This window comes from Penaeus japonicus, unplaced genomic scaffold (genome assembly GCF_977035675.1).
Source record: "Penaeus japonicus unplaced genomic scaffold, GWHDUDI00000001_assembly GWHDUDI00000004, whole genome shotgun sequence".
NCBI classification, from domain to species: Eukaryota; Metazoa; Arthropoda; class Malacostraca; order Decapoda; family Penaeidae; genus Penaeus; species Penaeus japonicus.
In genome coordinates this window covers 6108182-6124778 of record NW_028234406.1, presented here as the reverse complement: position 1 = coordinate 6124778, position 16597 = coordinate 6108182, and the positions used below count along the sequence as shown (strand labels likewise).

Genomic DNA, 16597 nt, shown 5'->3' with positions numbered 1-16597 from the left:
GGTTATTAGGCAGGAACCTCATTAATATGCATAGAGAGCGTGTAGCGAAGGCAAGAAAAAATGGACGAAGGGAAAGGAATTTAATCATGTTAATTAGGGGGCGGAGAGAGAACTGTTCATTTTTTCCTCCACTTTTCATATTTTTTTCTTCGAGATTTTGATTCCGTTTCTTTTTTTGAGGTTTTTGTGTGCGCCTTGACCTGTTTGTTGATTTGTTTTTTGTTTTGTTTTGTTTTTTGGTTATGGTTTTGCTGTTTATGTGTTATTTGTATTTTTTTGTTGTTTTGTTTTGTTGATTTGTTTATTGTTTGTATTTTTATATTGGTTTGGTTATCGCCATTGTGCAGATATGCATACGTATTGAATGCGTCACTTTTTCAGATTTGTATGCCTTTTCGTTGGACATGCCGGTTCTCTAGAGCTATTATTCCAAGTCATTCTTCCCGTATATGTGGGGGGGGGGCACGAATCCTACCCCCTTTCCCCTAAAAAAAATATATAATAATGAGAACAATCATAATAATTTGAAAACGACACTTCCTCCTGCCGTCCCTCACATGTCACGCCGATTTGTTTACATTTTGCGCACGTGTTTTGGGAGGTGGGATGGATCGGCCGCGGTCTCGGTGGGGAGTTTGAGCGTAATAGGTGTCTTCCTTGTATGGTGGCTTTCGGTACTTCCGCTCCCCAGGGGCTTGGACGGGAAAGTAGGCGAGAGAAAGGGGAGGAGGAAGGAAGGGAGGATCGGAAGAAATGGGGAGGAAAAGGGGGAGGGTTGGAAGAAATGGAGGGAAGAGGGGGAGGGTTGGAAGGAAGTGGAGGAAGTAGGGAAATTTGGAAGGAATGTAGAGGAAGTATGATATCAACATGGTCTTGGTTGTGTGGCGGTGAGAAATGAAATATAGATGAGAAGCAGTCAAGAAGAGGAGAAAGACAAGAAGGAAATGAGGAGAATGAAAAAGAGAAAGGAAAGAAAGAAAAAGAAGAAGAAGAAAAAGTAAAGGAGAAGAAAGACGAGAAAAGATCAGTAGAATAAACAGAAGAGAGAAAGAAAAAAAAAACAGTTGTAGGCCCGTATACAGATCACGACCTCCGTGTGTAATAACTGACGGCGCAGGTGGCATGGCGCCCATTCCTCCGGCCTCCACTTATTATCTGTTGACGGAATGGATTACGATGATACAAAACAAATACGTTTCTTATTTATTCTTAAAGAAGACAAAAGCTCGCCTGTTTGTGCTTTTGTTTTCACTTTATATTTTTTCTACGTTTTTTCTTGGTTTTGTGTTCTTAACGTTGTTGTCATGCGGGATTTTTTTTTTGCGTGTAGCGTAGTAATTGCGGTCGCGCAGAACCTTTTTGAATTTGATTTTTAAAGAAAGTTGTCATTGATATCACAATCGTAATGGAGTTGCCCTCGCACGGTTGATACTAGGATATGATTATTATTTTGTTTATTTTCTTAACATCCAGTTATTTACCATGAACTTCAAGGAATTTCGGTCACCAATCTCGGTAACTGTACAGTGATATCAATCAATCATGGGATTATATAACAGTGAGATAGTAGAGCCGCCGGACAGCCTGACCCAAGAGGCGTAGAGATGGGCGGGGTTCCCCTAAGTGTGATGAGGGTGATTAGAGTGCGTCAGCTGCGGCCGGGGCTAGGCTAGGGTGGAGCAGATTATTAGTGTGAGGGAAGGTATGGTAGGGTGACTGCTCGGCTTGTGTAACGTTGGCTGGCTTCGAGGCCCTCCGACGTAAGCAGTCGGTTATAACGCGGCGCAGAGGAACCGAGGGCGGTAGTGTGTGTGTGGTGATCGGCTCGTCAAAAGGTGGGGGAGGGATCCTGCGTCGGTTGTGTTTTGATTGGGTGTTTGTTTATTTGAGTGAGTTGTACTGTGGTTTGTGGGGTTGGAATGTGATTGTACTTTTATAAGTGGTGTAGTATTCTGGACGATAACTTTTTATTTTTATTTTATTGTTGTGATGAGTGTAGTTCAAGTGCTGCTGCGATGGTGCAAGTGACGCGTTTATTACTGTGATGAGTATGACGCAAGTGTCGTAGTGCTATTGGATACGTTTGTGTGCTATTCTGTGCATTTATTCTCTTGCGATTAGTGTGGTTATTGTGTTGCGCTGATGTTTATCTCTACGTATTTCTAGCGCCGTTGTCAGTGGATAAGTGCTGTGTGTTATGGTGCCGTGTGCTACGTGTGGTTGATATCCTTATGCTCGTCCTGTGGTAAGTGAAGGATATGTAACATTATAGTTGTTGTTTTTTGGATATAATGTATGTTATAAATGGTTTTGGATTCCTTTTATGTGTGTCACTAATAGTAAGTGATTTTTTTTATATAAGAGAATGATTCCATTGTTTGGTTTTGTTCGTTTAACACGTGATCAATGTTGTGCTTTGTCAGGTAGATTATGCGCACTATTTTGCACATGGAGGAAATTCTTCTGCATTCGAATTTTATATTTTTCCTTTTTAATCATATAGATAATGGTAAGGATTATCTGGCGCTAAAGTTACTTTTAATGCAATTTGGTAAGCTTTATTGCGAATTTATGCAAGCCCCCGTCTCCCCTTTCAACACTTGTGCAATCAGATTTTGCAACCGCTATCCGAGAGTAGGAAATTTTAACATGGCGTTAAAGAGTTTTCTGGAGTTTTGCATACGCAGTCCTGGGTTTAATCGTGCATGCACACTTTGCACAGTTTTAAGCTGAATAAGGGTTTAGACTGTTCTCGAACCAGGGCGCGGCTGTATGCTTGTCGAGTGTTTTTTTTTTATCATGATTATGATTTTGATTATGGTAATTTTCATTATGACCCGGTAAGTAAAATATGCCGGAACCACCTATATAATTTTTGTTATTTTTTATTTTCTTACTAGAATTGAGGCAAATGGGGGCGTCAGTACAAGGGTAGTTATTTTAAGAGTATTCAGTGATCCTGCCGCGTGATGTCGGCTGAATGCAAATTATGCAAATGCACGTGACTTCCTCGTCGTCGGTCGGTTCGTAAAGTCTCGTTAATGGTATCGTGTTTCCAACTGCTGTGCTTGCTCGCAATCGGCTGATCCGAATCCTCAATCCTCCATCTTGCATGCAGGAGACTTGTGCAACTCTTCTGCTTGTCGCTGAAAAATGAAGAGGATTTGCAGTGGATTTGCATAGCGTGGGCGCAAGCAACTGATGGCAGAAATAAGACTCTATGTGGAGTAAAAGAGAAGTAGAGATACAGGCAGGCAGGCAGGTAGGGCAGGTGGGATGGGAAGCAAGCAAGCAAGCACGACAGAATGTAAGCAAACCTTCAGAGCAGACAAGCGGAACAGACAAGGAGACAGGCATGCGGACAGTGAGACCGACAGTATAAAACAAACAAAGAAATAGGAAGTTAAAACACAAAAGCAAGAAAACAGATAGCGAGACAGTAATCCGGCAAGCAACAGACACAACTCGCCAGACAGACACTAATCCGACAAGCAGTCTCCCGCTTCGATTGTGTTATCGCGTCGATGAGGTCGGAAGAGGTAGGGAGACGGACGTACGTACACTCGTTAATTAAATAGGTGTGAGTTCGGAGCCGCTTCTTCTGGACGACGATTCCGGTCCCGCAAACGTCGGGTTGGGAGGGGGTGGGGGTGGGGGTGGGGCTGGGTGGGGGGAGCGGGCGAGGGGGGGGGGGGCAGGGGCAAGGGGGTAAGGGGGAGGGGGAGTGGGGGGGGGGGGGGAATGGGGGGGGGGGGGGGGGGGGGGGGGGGGGGGGGGGAAGGGGGGGAGGGGGGAGGGAGGGGGAGGAGCGAGGGGGAGAGGGGGGGGAGGGAGGGGTGGGGGGGGGTAGGGGGGGAGGGGGGGGAGGGGGAGGAGGTGGGAGGGGGAGGGGGTGGGGGTGGGGGGTGGTAATAGAGGGAAGAGGAGGGGGGTGAGAAGGGGGGGAGGTTGGGGATAAAGGGTGGGGAAGAGGAGGAGGGGAGGTGGGAGGTGGGGTGAGTAGAGAGGGGTAAGGTGTGAGTGGGGGGTGGAATGAGGGGAAGGTGTAGAGGAAGGGGAGGGAGGGTGGGGGGGGGGAAGTGGGGGGGGGGGGAAGGGGTGGGGGTGTGGGGGGTGGAGGAAGGTGTAGGGAAGAGTGGGATGGGTGGGGAAGGGAGGGAGGGGGTAGTGTGGGGGGGGGAGGGGGAGGAAGGGGGGAGGGGGAGGAAGAAGGGGGGGGGGAAGGGGAGGAGGGAAGGAGGAAGGACCATTAAAGACCACCCGTAACTTAATTATTTTGTTCTTCGGGAGGATTTAGGAGGGGGGGGGGGGGGGGTTGGGGGGGGGGGGGGGGGGTAGGGGGGGGGGGGGTCGGGGGTAGGGGAGGGAGGGCCATAAACGGTAGGAGTAGGGAGGGAAATAGGGAAATTAGGGGTAGGGTGTCTTGTGTGTGTGATTTGTTTGTATGTTATTTTTACCCCCCCCTTGTTTAGTCTTTTTCTGATCTTTTTCTTTTATTTTATATTTTTTTTTTGTTTTTTTTTCATTGTTTGGTGTCATTTTTCAGTTTCATCACCATCATCTATCATCATCGTTAATTATTATATATCTCTATTTTTATTTGACATATGATAAAGAGAGTGTTGAGGGTTGGGGAAGGGGAGGGGGGGAAGGGGGGGGGGGGGGGGGGTGTGGTGGGGATGAAGGCCGAAGTGGGTGGGGGACCACAGGCGCGGAAGTGGGGAAGGAAGGTGGTAGGTGGTTAGGGTAGTAGGGTGTGGGGGGGAAGGGAGGGAGGAAGGAAAAGGAGGAAGGGGGGGGAGACCCAGACCCCAGAATAAAGAAACCACCCGTTAGCAACTTATATGACTTAATATTCTTGAATCTGAGTAGGGAGGAGGAGCAAGGGTGGGTGGGCGTAGGGGTAGGGGTAGGGGGAGGGGTCGGAGGAAGAACGAGAATTAAGGACGTGGCACGGTCGGTAGGCTTTTAGGGATGGCTGAGGGAATAGGTGACTTGTGTGTGACGGTTTGTGATTATGTTAGAGACCCCCCCCCTTGTGTTTTTATTTTTATTCTTTCGTGTTTGTTGTCGTTCTTATTTTGTTTTTTTTCATGTGCATTGTTTTCAGTACCATCATTGTCATCGCTATCATCATCGTTAATAGAATTATCTCTATTATTTTATTGATGTTATGATAATCATCATATTATCATCATTATCATCTTCATCATCGTCTTCATCATCATCATCATCATCATCATCATCATCTCTGATCTAGCATTTTTCACCATCATTCTTATCAACGGTGAGTTCATCCACAGGTTCACACGGTTAGCTGTTTAACGCAGTAGTAACTTTCAAGATGAGGAAACTACAGTCCAACCCCCCTACCCCCACTCCCACCCTCATCCTCGCCCACACCCTCACCCTTACCCACACCCACACCCTCACCCTTCCACTCCCGCCCTAGATACCCTGGCTCTCGTACTGTCTCGTATTAGCTGTAATGATCACGCTTTCACACTTACCTGACCGTAGCAGTACGAGTGAGAAAAAAAAGCAATGGTTGAGAGATATTGCAGCTTTCACTCGTAATCGTCGTTATGTGGTCAGTGTTGGAATTAGTGAACTGATTTCTGTCTCGGTCTACGTCTGCGTTCTCCATTCATCTTGTTTCATCTCCTCTCTGCCTCGTGTGTGTGTGTGTGTGTGTGTGTGTGTGTGTGTGTGTGTGTGTGTGTGTGTGTGTGTGTGTGTGTGTGTGTGTGTGTGACAGAGAGAGAGAGAGAGAGAGAGAGAGAGTGTGTGTGTGTGTGTGTGTGTGTGTGTGTGTGTGTGTGTGTGTGTGTGTGTGTGTGTGTGTGTGTTAGTGTGTGTGTGTGTGTGTGTGCGAGTGAGTGTAATATGTTTCTTTGTGTGAGTGAGTGCAGTGAGTGAGTGTTTGTGATATGTTTGTGTGAGTGAGTGCACCTTTTTTGTCTCTGTGTCCGTGTGCTTTTGTGTATGGGTGTCTATGCTTACATTTGCATTTGAGTTTCGCTTGCATGGACTTGTTCGTTTATCTATGTGTATGCTTACTAAACAATGCTCGTGTGCGTCCGCATGCACGTTCGTCCAAGGTGTTTACACGGGCGTAAGACTGTTTATTCGATGGCCCGCCCCCTAGCGTTTCGTAGTTACACAAGCGGCACTTACTTCCAGCGTAGCGTAGCGGGCGGTAACCGTGGGTGGTGCGGGCGGCGGCGGCGGCGGCTGCTCCTGCTTCGGCAGCGGTTGCGAGCTGCGATGCGTGGTTCATTTTCCAAAAACAAAGCTCTAAATAGGAGCTACAGTTATGAGACAAGGCAGGGTGACGAATGGCACGGCCGAGCGTGTCCGAATCGGCTGGTATGATAAACTGCCATTTTGGAATTTCGCGGTTATGCGCCGACGGTGGTTGTGGTGTAGGTGGGGGGGAGAGGGGGGGGGATTTCCGTAGAGGCTGTTCTTTACTCTTTTTTTTTATTTATTTATTTTCGTTGCGGTTATATGAGAGGATGGGTTCGGGGGGAGGGGGGCATAGTCACAATTAATCTAGTCTCAGAAGATTAACCGGATTCATAAGAAAGCAATGACAGTTGCGTTTAACTGGAATGAGGAGCATCACGGAGCTCTTTCGGGGGCCAAGCGCAAGCCCGGCGCAGGTGCCAGCGGGCGGGGAGTTGCCAGCGACAGTTTTTTCCCCCTTTATCTCTCTTTTCGCTTTATTTTGCTCTCTCTGTGTTTTTATTTACGGTGACACGACAGCGGCAGTAAGAGACATCACGATCGGAGGAAGGCGGGGGGAGGGGGTCCTGATGACTTGGTTTGGAGTGACTTGTATGTGTGTGTGTGTGTGTGTACGTGTATGTGTATGTGTGTACGTATGTGAATGTTAAGTTGCATGTTTCAGCGAAGTGTGATGTGTGTATTCATACCTGCATGTGCGTATGCATATATGTGTCTGCATGCATGTATACCTTTGTGGGCGATGGATGCGTGGGAGTAGAGAGGGTGGGGAGGTGACGGGATGATGCGATGGCCTTTGCCAAGATCCGTCCGGTCCTGACAAGGAGGGGTGGGGGAGGGAGGGCGGAGGAGGAGGAGGAGGAGGAGGAGGAGGAGGAGGAGGAGGAGGAGGAGGAGGAGGAGGAGGAGGAGGAGGAGGAGGAGGAGGAAGAGGAAGAGGAGAGGAAGAGGAGGAGGAGGAAGAGGAGGAGGAGGAGGAGGAGGAGGAGAGGAAGAGGAAGAGGAAGAGGAAGAGGAGGAGGAAGAGGAGGAGGAGAGGAGGAGGAGAGGAGGAGGAGGAGGAGGAGGAGGAGGAGGAGGAGGAGGAGGAGGAGGAGGAGGAGGAGGAGGAGGAGGAGGAGGAGGAGGAGGGAAGGGGGGGTCTAGGGATAGAAGGCATAGGTTTGGATTAATGAATATTCCTCGAACACCGCTTGGCGTCCCTGCTGATGAACGTGTCTTGAACGCTCGATTAGTCAGCGTGTGGTGGGCGATGTTTGTGCCGGCCGGTTAGGGGAGATTGCAATGTGGCGAATGTTGAAGATTGATCAGAGGTCGCCTGATGCCCGGGAAAGAGAGGACGGGGTTTGATTGCCTGGGGAATGTTTATGTGTTTCCGATGGCTAAGTTCAGGTTTACTGGGATCCCTTGTTGGATTATTATTATTTTTTTTTTTTTTTTTTATTAGTATTATTATTATTAGTATTAGTATTATTATTATTAGTATTAGTATTATTGTTGTTGTTGTTATTATTATTATTATTGTTATTATTATCATTATTATTATTATTATTATTATTATTATTATTATTATGAATACCGTCACTATCATGATTGTTATTATCATCATCATTTATTATGGTGATCATCATCATTTTTATTATTATTATTATTAGTAGTAGTAGTAGTAGTATAAATACCGCCAGTATCATGATTATTATCATCATTATCATTATTGTTACTATATCCAATCTTAATGTCAAAAGAATGGAACCCGGATCTTAATATGCAACAACAGCACCAGCAACAACAACAACAACAAAAACAAGTTTGCGACTGCATGACGGCACGCCGGAGAAGCCTGCATGATAATCGCTCTTGGTACAGGTTTATGGAGTTCACATGCCACATGCACGGCGATGTTCACATAGCCTTTGTACGGAGGTTGGCGTGACGTAACATTTTCACATGTCCGTTAGATAACAATAGAAGGAAGCAGACAGGTTGGCAGCACATTTAGCACATTTGAAAGAGAAAAAATCTACGTCTAGCTTTTTCCCGTTTTTGAAAGAAAGAAAGTTCGAGTCGTTTGGGGTTGTACTGAGTTGTATGCGTAGGGAGGGCGGGCGGGCGGGCGGGCGGGCGGGCAGGCGTGCGTTCATCCGGGTAAGGGAGGAAAGGAGGGATAGAAAGATAGAAGATAGAGGGAGGAAAGAAGGAAGGAAGGAAGGCGGAGGGAGAGAGAGAGAGAGGGAGGAAGAGGAGGAGAAAAGGAATGGGGAGGAAGAGAAGGTTGACAGGGAGAGGGGTGGAGGAAGAGAGTGAAATTGAGAGGAATTGTGATGGAGGAGGGAAGGGAGGGAGGGAGGGAGGTATGGAGAACGTCACATTTCAGTGATTGAAAAGATATCGCTCGCATTATCATGGAGGCGATTGTATGACGCGTTGTCCTTATATATATATATATATATATATATATATATATTATATATATATATTATATATATATATATATATATATATATTTTTTTTTTTTTTTTTTTTTTTTTTTTTTTTTTTTTTTTTTTTTTCCGGGGCGGCGACTGACACTTGCGAAGGGGCCCAACTCGCTCGCGTGGTGCAGCGTCGACACCACACGGCCAGGTGGGATAGTTAAGACTGCTACTATGGCGATTACTATGAATTCTACTATGGTGGCTACTGTGATTAATACTATGACTACAACCGCTGGTGTTCCTACTATGATTACTATGGTTAACACTGTGACTATGATTACGACTACTGTGACTACCCATACTTTCCACTTTGTATATTTTGTTTTCTGTTTACACTCGATTGCGTATTCTATTTCTCTCTTTTCTCTTCTTCTCTTCTCTTCTCTTCTCTTCTCTTCTCTCCTTTCTCTTCTTCTCTTCTTCTCTTCTCTTCTCTCCTTTCTCTTCTTCTCTTCTTCTCTTCTCATCTCTTCTCTTCTTTTCTCATCCCTTCTCTCTTGGTTTGAATGTTATTTCAGTTATCTCTTCATCCTCTTCCTCTTATAGTGTCCCGTTATCTTCTCACTGCTGTTTCATCTCCTCCCAATTTTCGCCTTGTCTTTTTATATACATGTTATACATCTCCTGTACTTGGAAAATTTCATTGTTCTTGTGTGTCATGCTTGCTTTATTACCATTATTATTATTATTTATTATTATTCATATGTTTATCATTGTCCATCCATCCATCAGTAGGCAATACATATATATTATTATTAAGAAATAGAGAGGAAAAAATACGATTGTAAAATGAACCTGTGTTACCTACTATTGTCCTTTATTTACTTGTTTGTTTATTCGCACCTTTATGCACTTATTATTTCGTCTGTGCATTCGCTTTGTTGTTTAGGAGAACGCGCGCTTTCCAATCCGCGGGAGAGGTTAATTATTCACTTTCTAGGCGGGACAGGGAAGCGTCAGGTGTCGAGAGTGGGTGGGGGTGCGGGTGGGAGTGGGAGTGGGGGTGAGGGAGGGGAGGGGAGGAGTTAGGGTGGTGGGGTGGGGTGGGATGGGGGGCTGGCTAGGGACCTCTGGCTTCCTTCTCTCACTGCTGGAGGGTCTCTTCTTTTTTCTTGTCCCATTGTTTCTTCGTCTTCTTCTTATTGTTGTTATGATCATCAGTATTATTATTACCGGTATTGTTATTTTTTCGTATTGTATTGGAACGTCATGTTATAGGTTTATTTTAATTTATTCTATCCATCGCATTTATTATCTTTGCTCGCTTTCATTTTTTGATGTCTCCTCTTTTGATAGTAGCTTTATGATAATGATATAAATAATTATATATTTTTTTTATCATATAAAATCAAACAGATACAGTTTTACACAGGTAAACTTGAGTATCACAAATCTACAAATTCCGTCAAGTCACTTGGATAACGTGATGCTTGGTCATGAAGGGAAATGATTTTCTTGACGAAGAATATATATTTTTTTATCGCTAAGAACAAGAACTGTGAAATACAAGAAGTTGGAAGCACAAAGATATTTTGGTTCTCCTCCGTGGTTGTATGCGTGGTGGAGAGTGGGCCCACTCGATCGCTCGCACGTACGCACGCACGCACCCACCCACGCACGCACGCACGCACGTCATGGCGGCGGTGACGGGGTCATCTCTGAGAACTGATGATCGCTCGTGTCTTTCTTTATCTATTTTTCTCTTATTCTCTTTCCTTCTCCCTTTCTTTTTCTCTCGTCTCCTCGTCCCCCCTCCCTTCTCTCTCTCTCTCCCTCTCCTCCCTCTCCCTCTCCCTCTCCCTCTCCATCACTCCCCTTTCTCTGTCCTCCTCCCCTGTAACCCCCCACCCCCACCCCCTCGAACCCCATGCGCCGTATATGGACTCGACGTTTACACCCGTGTGTGATAAGTTGTGTGTGTCTTCTTTGGCAGCGATGGGGAGGGGGTATAGGAGGAGAGAGGGGGAGGAGGGAGGGACCCCCGGTAGACCAAGGGGGTAGACCGTAGGTAGACTTATGCATAGTTGGGAACTCTGGGATGGGGGAGGTAGACGGATCGCTTCGGAGATAAGAGGGGGGGAGTAGGTAGATAGGAAGGGAGGATCGAGCGTGATTTCTTGTTTTTATGTCTGTAACAAACCCGGTTGAGGATTGTGTTATCAAAAGAGGAGAAGAAGAAGAAGAAGAAGAGGGAGAGGGAGAGGGAGGATGTTCTCAAGAACAAGTCGTTGTGGCGGAATCATTAATCACCTCAACGTCTTGTCTCTCTCTCTCTACCTCCGACCGAGCCGCCGCGACGTCCACTTGGAGAAGCTAATTTCCTCAAGGGCGCTGTCTGGAGGATGATGATGATGGAGAGGGAGAGAGAGAGAGAGAGAGAGAGAGAGAGAGAGAGAGAGAGAGAGAGAGAGAGAGAGAGAGAGAGAGAGAGAGAGAGAGAGGGCGTCGCCTTTGCCTTTGTCTACTATATATGTGTATTTCGTATAGTGAAATGTGATGTTATCGCACGGAGAATTGTACCGTTTGGCTCCACTACTTACACACACTCACACTCGTGTACACGAAACGCACATACACAAGCATGATGATGGGCAGATATGTGTGCAAACGCGTCGAATAAATAGTAAACAGTACCACGCTTTCATAACCGCCATGACGTAAGCGCCGGGATGATGGCAGCAGCGCCTGAGACAAGCATCGAACGGCAGGCTTATCAATCATCTTATATGTCTGTTTTATAACATGTTACTCCAACCCCCCCCCCCTCATGGAAAACAGTGTAAAAGGGCCAAGAGACGAATGGTTTTATAAGATTAATGCGAGAGGCGGTATTAGGTGAATAAGTGAGTGAGAGAGAGCGCATACATTTCAGTGTGCGTGTACGTTTGATTTTTGTTTTTATTTGTGTGTGTGTATGTGTGGGTGTGGGTGGGTGTGCGGGCGCGCGTATGCATACATGCCTATGTGCATGCGTACTTATATCTATATGTTTAACAGCAGAAACAGCCGTAAGTGTATACGTGCGAGTGCGGGTACTTGCGTGTTGTCAGAGACATCTGAAATTACCCGTTAGGAAAAGTGGTTGATTAATCCCTCCCCATTTCCAAATATGGCAAGATGCAGCGTTCTATTCGCCAGGGAGTTCATTCTTGTCTGGCGTCATACGACGGTGGTGGCAGGGGCTGGGACAGGTGACGGAGGTTGGCTTGCTGATATGGTTACCTCTTTGGCTTACCGCCTTTTGTTGGTTTGTTGATTGTCGGTCGCTTGGTTTGTCTGTAGGTTTGTGGGAAACGAATTTATATTTAAGAAATTATGGTGGAGTTGTCCATGGCTCAGGGGCGAGTTAAAAAATGGTCTGTTAGGGAATTCGTTTCCTTTTTAGAAATGTGGTACTTATAATTTTTAAATTATTGTTATATTGATATACCTATCAGTATTGCAATCTTTACTACTATTTGTATTATTATTGTTACTATTCTCATTATCTTCATCATTACCAGCATTGATTTTGATAATTAATGTTATTTTTAATGTTAATATGATTCATTATTATCATTACTGTTGTTGTTACTGTTGTGAAGAAGGGGGCGGGATGAGGTAGCTTTGACTAAATTTAGTCAAGGAATGTTATCAGAAAGTTTTCCTTCAAATTGTAGAAAACAAATATTCTTATCTCATTGCTATCTAATACGCGCATGATTTCTTTTCCATTCATTTGTGTTGTTTTTCGAGCTACCCTTTTATTCTTTCCTATTAGAGAGAGAGAGAAAAAGAAAGGAAGGGGGGAGAGAGAGAGAGAAAGAGAAAGGAATGGGGGGAGAGAGAGAGAAAGAAAGGGAGAAAGAGAGAGAGAAAGAAAGGGAGAAAGAGAGAGAGAGAAAGAAAGAAAGGGAGAAAGAGAGAGAGAAAGAAAGGGAGAAAGAGCGAGAGAGAAAGAAAGGGAGAAAGAGAGAGAGAGAGAAAGAAAGGGAGAAAGAAAGAGAGAGAAAGAAAGGAAGAAAGAGAGAGAGAGAAAGAGAGACAGAAGAGAGAGAAAAGGAGAGAGAGAGAGAGAGAGAGAGAGAGAGAGAGAGAGAGAGAGAGAGAGAGAGAGAGAGAGAGAGAGAGAGAGAGAGAAAGGGAGAGAGAAAAGAGAGAGAGAGAGAGAGAGAGAGAGAGAGAGAGAGAGAGAGAGAGAGAGAGAGAGAGAGAGAGAGAGAGAGAGAAGGTGTGTGTTTGTGAATGATTGAGTTTCGTCATCGATTCAACACGTAGACTGTCGAGGAAGACATGCTAATCACGCCTGACATGAGAACCAAATATGGACACAAGATAACGAGATAACAGGTGACAGACAACCCGTCGGGCTTGGGACACAGTACATATACATTGTCGTTCGCTTAGCGAGTGTTAGTCCAACGACAGATTCGCTTGTAGTGTAGAGAGAAAGACATGTAATTTACGTCCGTTTTTGCTCGTGGATCTGAACGAACGAGGTAGTCCCCATGTAAGTACGGTCTTATTATTATTATTATTATTATTATTATTATTATTATTATTATTAATGTTATTAATACGGATGTGAAGTAAAGATCCATAGTTTAGACTTTAATCAAAGTATGTTATCCGATTTTTTTTCATTCAAGATTTAAGGCGGAAATCTTATCTTATTGCTATCTAATCTGCGCATGGTTTGCTTTCACGAGATTTATTTTCGTTTTGCTTCTTTTGTCTTCTATCAACTGGATATCCGGCATTTAATATCATATTCAGTATCTTTTTTCGCGTGGCTCAACTCTACTCACGAATGCCTATTGTGCAGAACACGATCCCCTAACTTTCCCTGATCATTATTCATCTGTTTTTCATCCATTCATTCATTGTTGTTTTTTGCCGAGGGTATTTCCCTGTGTGTACTTCCGATATTTATTTTTATGTCGTCGATTTTTTTTTTTTTTATCATTTCCGATCACGTTTTTTTTTGCGGGTGGCGATTCATTGTTTATATCACCGTCTGTTATCTAATCTCTCAATGAGCGATTGGTGCGAGAGAGAGAGAGAGAGAGAGAGAGAGAGAGAGAGAGAGAGAGAGAGAGAGAGAGAGAGAGAGAGAGAGAGAGAGAGAGAGAGAGAGAGAGAGTGAAAGTGAATAAGTGAGTTTCTTAGATGGCCCCATTAAGAATTTTAAAGAGACAAGATTTATTAATTTTACTTTTTTTTCTCTCTCTCTCTTTTTATCTTATGATGTTTCCGCTCAGCACCCTTTTCCTGTCGTCGGTGTACACCCACAGCCACCTTTTCCTGGCATTAAAATACACTTTTTTTTCTGTCTGTGTGTCTGTTTGTATCTTTGCGTCTCCTGCTTGCGTCTATCTCGTATTTTTTATCGTCTGTAATGGCAGTTCCTGTTGGGACTGTTCTGCAATGTTGATTTCGTTGTTGTTACTGTTGTCATATTCATCTCCTACTCTTCCTCCTCCTCCTCCTTTCTTCCTTCATTATTCCCATTTCTTCCTTCTTGCTCTCGTACGCTCTCTTCCTCTTCATTTCCTATTTTCTCTTCCTTCTCCGTCGCTTTCTATCTTCTTTATCTGCGCTCCTCCCCTCCTTTTCCCTCTCTTCCGTCCTTCCTCCTCTCCGCCTATATATCTATCTATCTATTTATTTATCTTTCTCCCTCTCTCTCTCTCCCTTCCCCTCTCTCCCTCCTTCCCTCTATCCTTCCCTCTCTCCCTCCCTCCCCGTCCCTCCCTCTCCCTCTCTCCTTCCCCCTCCCTCCCTCTCTCCTTCCCCCTCCCTCTCCCTCCCTCCCTCTCCCTCCCTCTCCCTCCTCCGTCCTTCCTCCCTTCCGGCCGGCCCGCCGCCAAAGGGTCTGTCGTACTCACCATTTCGGCGATTGATTGTCGTTGTTGTCGTCGTCTTCCTCTCCATCCATCCGGGACTTTCACTGCTTAGGCGGCGGCCGTGACACGTGTCTTCGGGCCTTCCTCCGAGGGGGTCACCAGGGACGGGCTCTTGACCTGGGGTCCAGGGAGGTCAGGGCGAGAGGCAGCTGCGGTTACTTTAGGGGAGGTCAGGTGAGAGAAAGAAAGAAAGAGAGAGAGAGAGAGAGGGAAGCTGATTAGCACCAAGGCTGATCAGGGTCGCCATATGAATGGCCGACTTTATAATAAGTTGATTCCGTAGTGCCGTAATTATCCGTAATTCACATTTGTAACATCCGCCGACCCTGGTTGACAGGAAACGTTCACTGACTCTCTCTCTCCCTACATCTTGTTCTGTTTATCTCTATATCCTTCCATCCATCCCCCCCTCTCTCACTCTCTCTCTCTCTCTCTCTCTCTCTCTCTCTCTATATATATATATATATATATATATATATATATATATATATATAATATCTCTTCCTTTCTTTCTTTTTTTCTGCCTCTCCCCTCCCCTCTCCCCTCTCCCCTCTCCCCTCTCCCCTCTCCCATATCATCTCTTGACTAAGAGTGTAATATTCTTGCACAATGAATTAATTTTCACAGAACGGAAACAATTTAGTTGTCTCCATGGTGATTGGGGACGTAGGTTTACAATCACTCTTTGGGTGACAGATGGGGATGGGTAATGGTAGTATGGCCGGTGTCAAGGACGGCTGTATGCCCCTCTTCTCCCCTACCCCCACCCCCATTTTCCTGCCGCTTCCCTCTTCTATATCCTCCTGTTCCTCCCCTTTCCGCTCTCCTTCTCTCCTTCTCTTTCCTTCTTCCCTTTTCCCCCCGGTCCCCTCCCCACTGCCTCCGTCCTTTTCCCGTCATCCTTTTTCCTCCTGTTCCCCTTCCTTTTCCCGTCACCATTTCCCCCCTTTTCCCGTCATCCTTTCCCTCCTGTTCACCTTTTCCCCCTTTTCTCCCCTTCCCCCTCCCCCTCCCCCTCCTATCTCATCCCCCCTAACCCAATAGCCACCCCCTTCCCCTTTCCTCCCTCACTATCTTAAAGGCGCTTCCTGCGATCACGGCGAGCACATCATTTCTGAGCCGACATCCTGCAGAAGGCGATGGAGGGGCCACCAAGGTCCCTCTTGTTCTTGTCTGGCTCTCTCTCTCGTTGGCGCGGCGTTTCGTTAATGAGGCTCATGTTTTCTTGTCGTCTTTTGTGTGTTTTATTGGTTAGACGGTTTTGTTTTATTTATTTTCTTAATTTTTTGTCTTTTAGGCTAGTTTCCTTCCACCCTTCTTCCCTTCTTTCCTCCTTCCCTTCGTTCCTCCCTCCCTCCGTTCCTCCCTCCCTCTCTCCCTCTCCCCTCTTCCCTCTTCCTTTCTTCCCTGCCCTCGAGTGAAAGAGCCAAGGGAGACCGCGACCTGGCACTGGTCGGAAAGGCACTGTCTCGGAGTAATTAATAGGTCGTGACGGGAAGGCGTTTGTCTGCTCGTTTCACAGCAATTACGCCGGGCTGATTGTTATCATTGCGCAACAGACAAGGGCGTCGGTGGCTTTACCGTTTCGTGATTGCCGGATAATCGATAAGAGTGATTTGGATGAGATTGATGTAATCTTGAGTTGATAAAAGAGCATTTTATGTTATCAGTAGGCAGGTATGATTGTCGGGAGATATGCACCTTGCATGATTGTTCTCTTTGCAAGTGGAGAGCACTTGATATAATGAGAGAGAAGATTGGAAGTACATGAGTATGATTATGCAGTGTTATGATAACTCTTTTCCCGAGATATTAATACTTTTCCAATTTTTGTTGCAGGTTGTGCATGCAGGATGGTGCACATAAGGTGTAAGTGGGACCGGGGTTGACTTGACCACATTGCAGCACACACACACACCTCTCTCCCTCATCTCTTGCTCATCCTGATAACACAGTAGGTAAGTCGGTGGGTCTACGGTGATTGTTTTG

At 45.7% G+C, this 16597-nt stretch overlaps 1 protein-coding gene across 14 annotated transcripts in view; it reads left to right on the top strand.

Annotated features, from left to right (window-relative positions):
• The window catches only part of Mical (Molecule interacting with CasL), a 188814-nt gene that overhangs the window by 135298 nt on the left and 36919 nt on the right, over positions 1-16597 (top strand). For 13 of the 14 annotated variants that reach the window (XR_015190969.1, XR_015190968.1, XR_015190967.1 and 10 more), the window contains one exon: positions 16448-16566. The gene's annotated coding sequence lies outside the window, so the exon portion shown is untranslated. Of the gene's footprint in view, positions 1-1815; positions 1836-16447; positions 16567-16597 lie in introns of those variants that run through there. The other variant, XR_015190966.1, reaches the window with a different exon arrangement.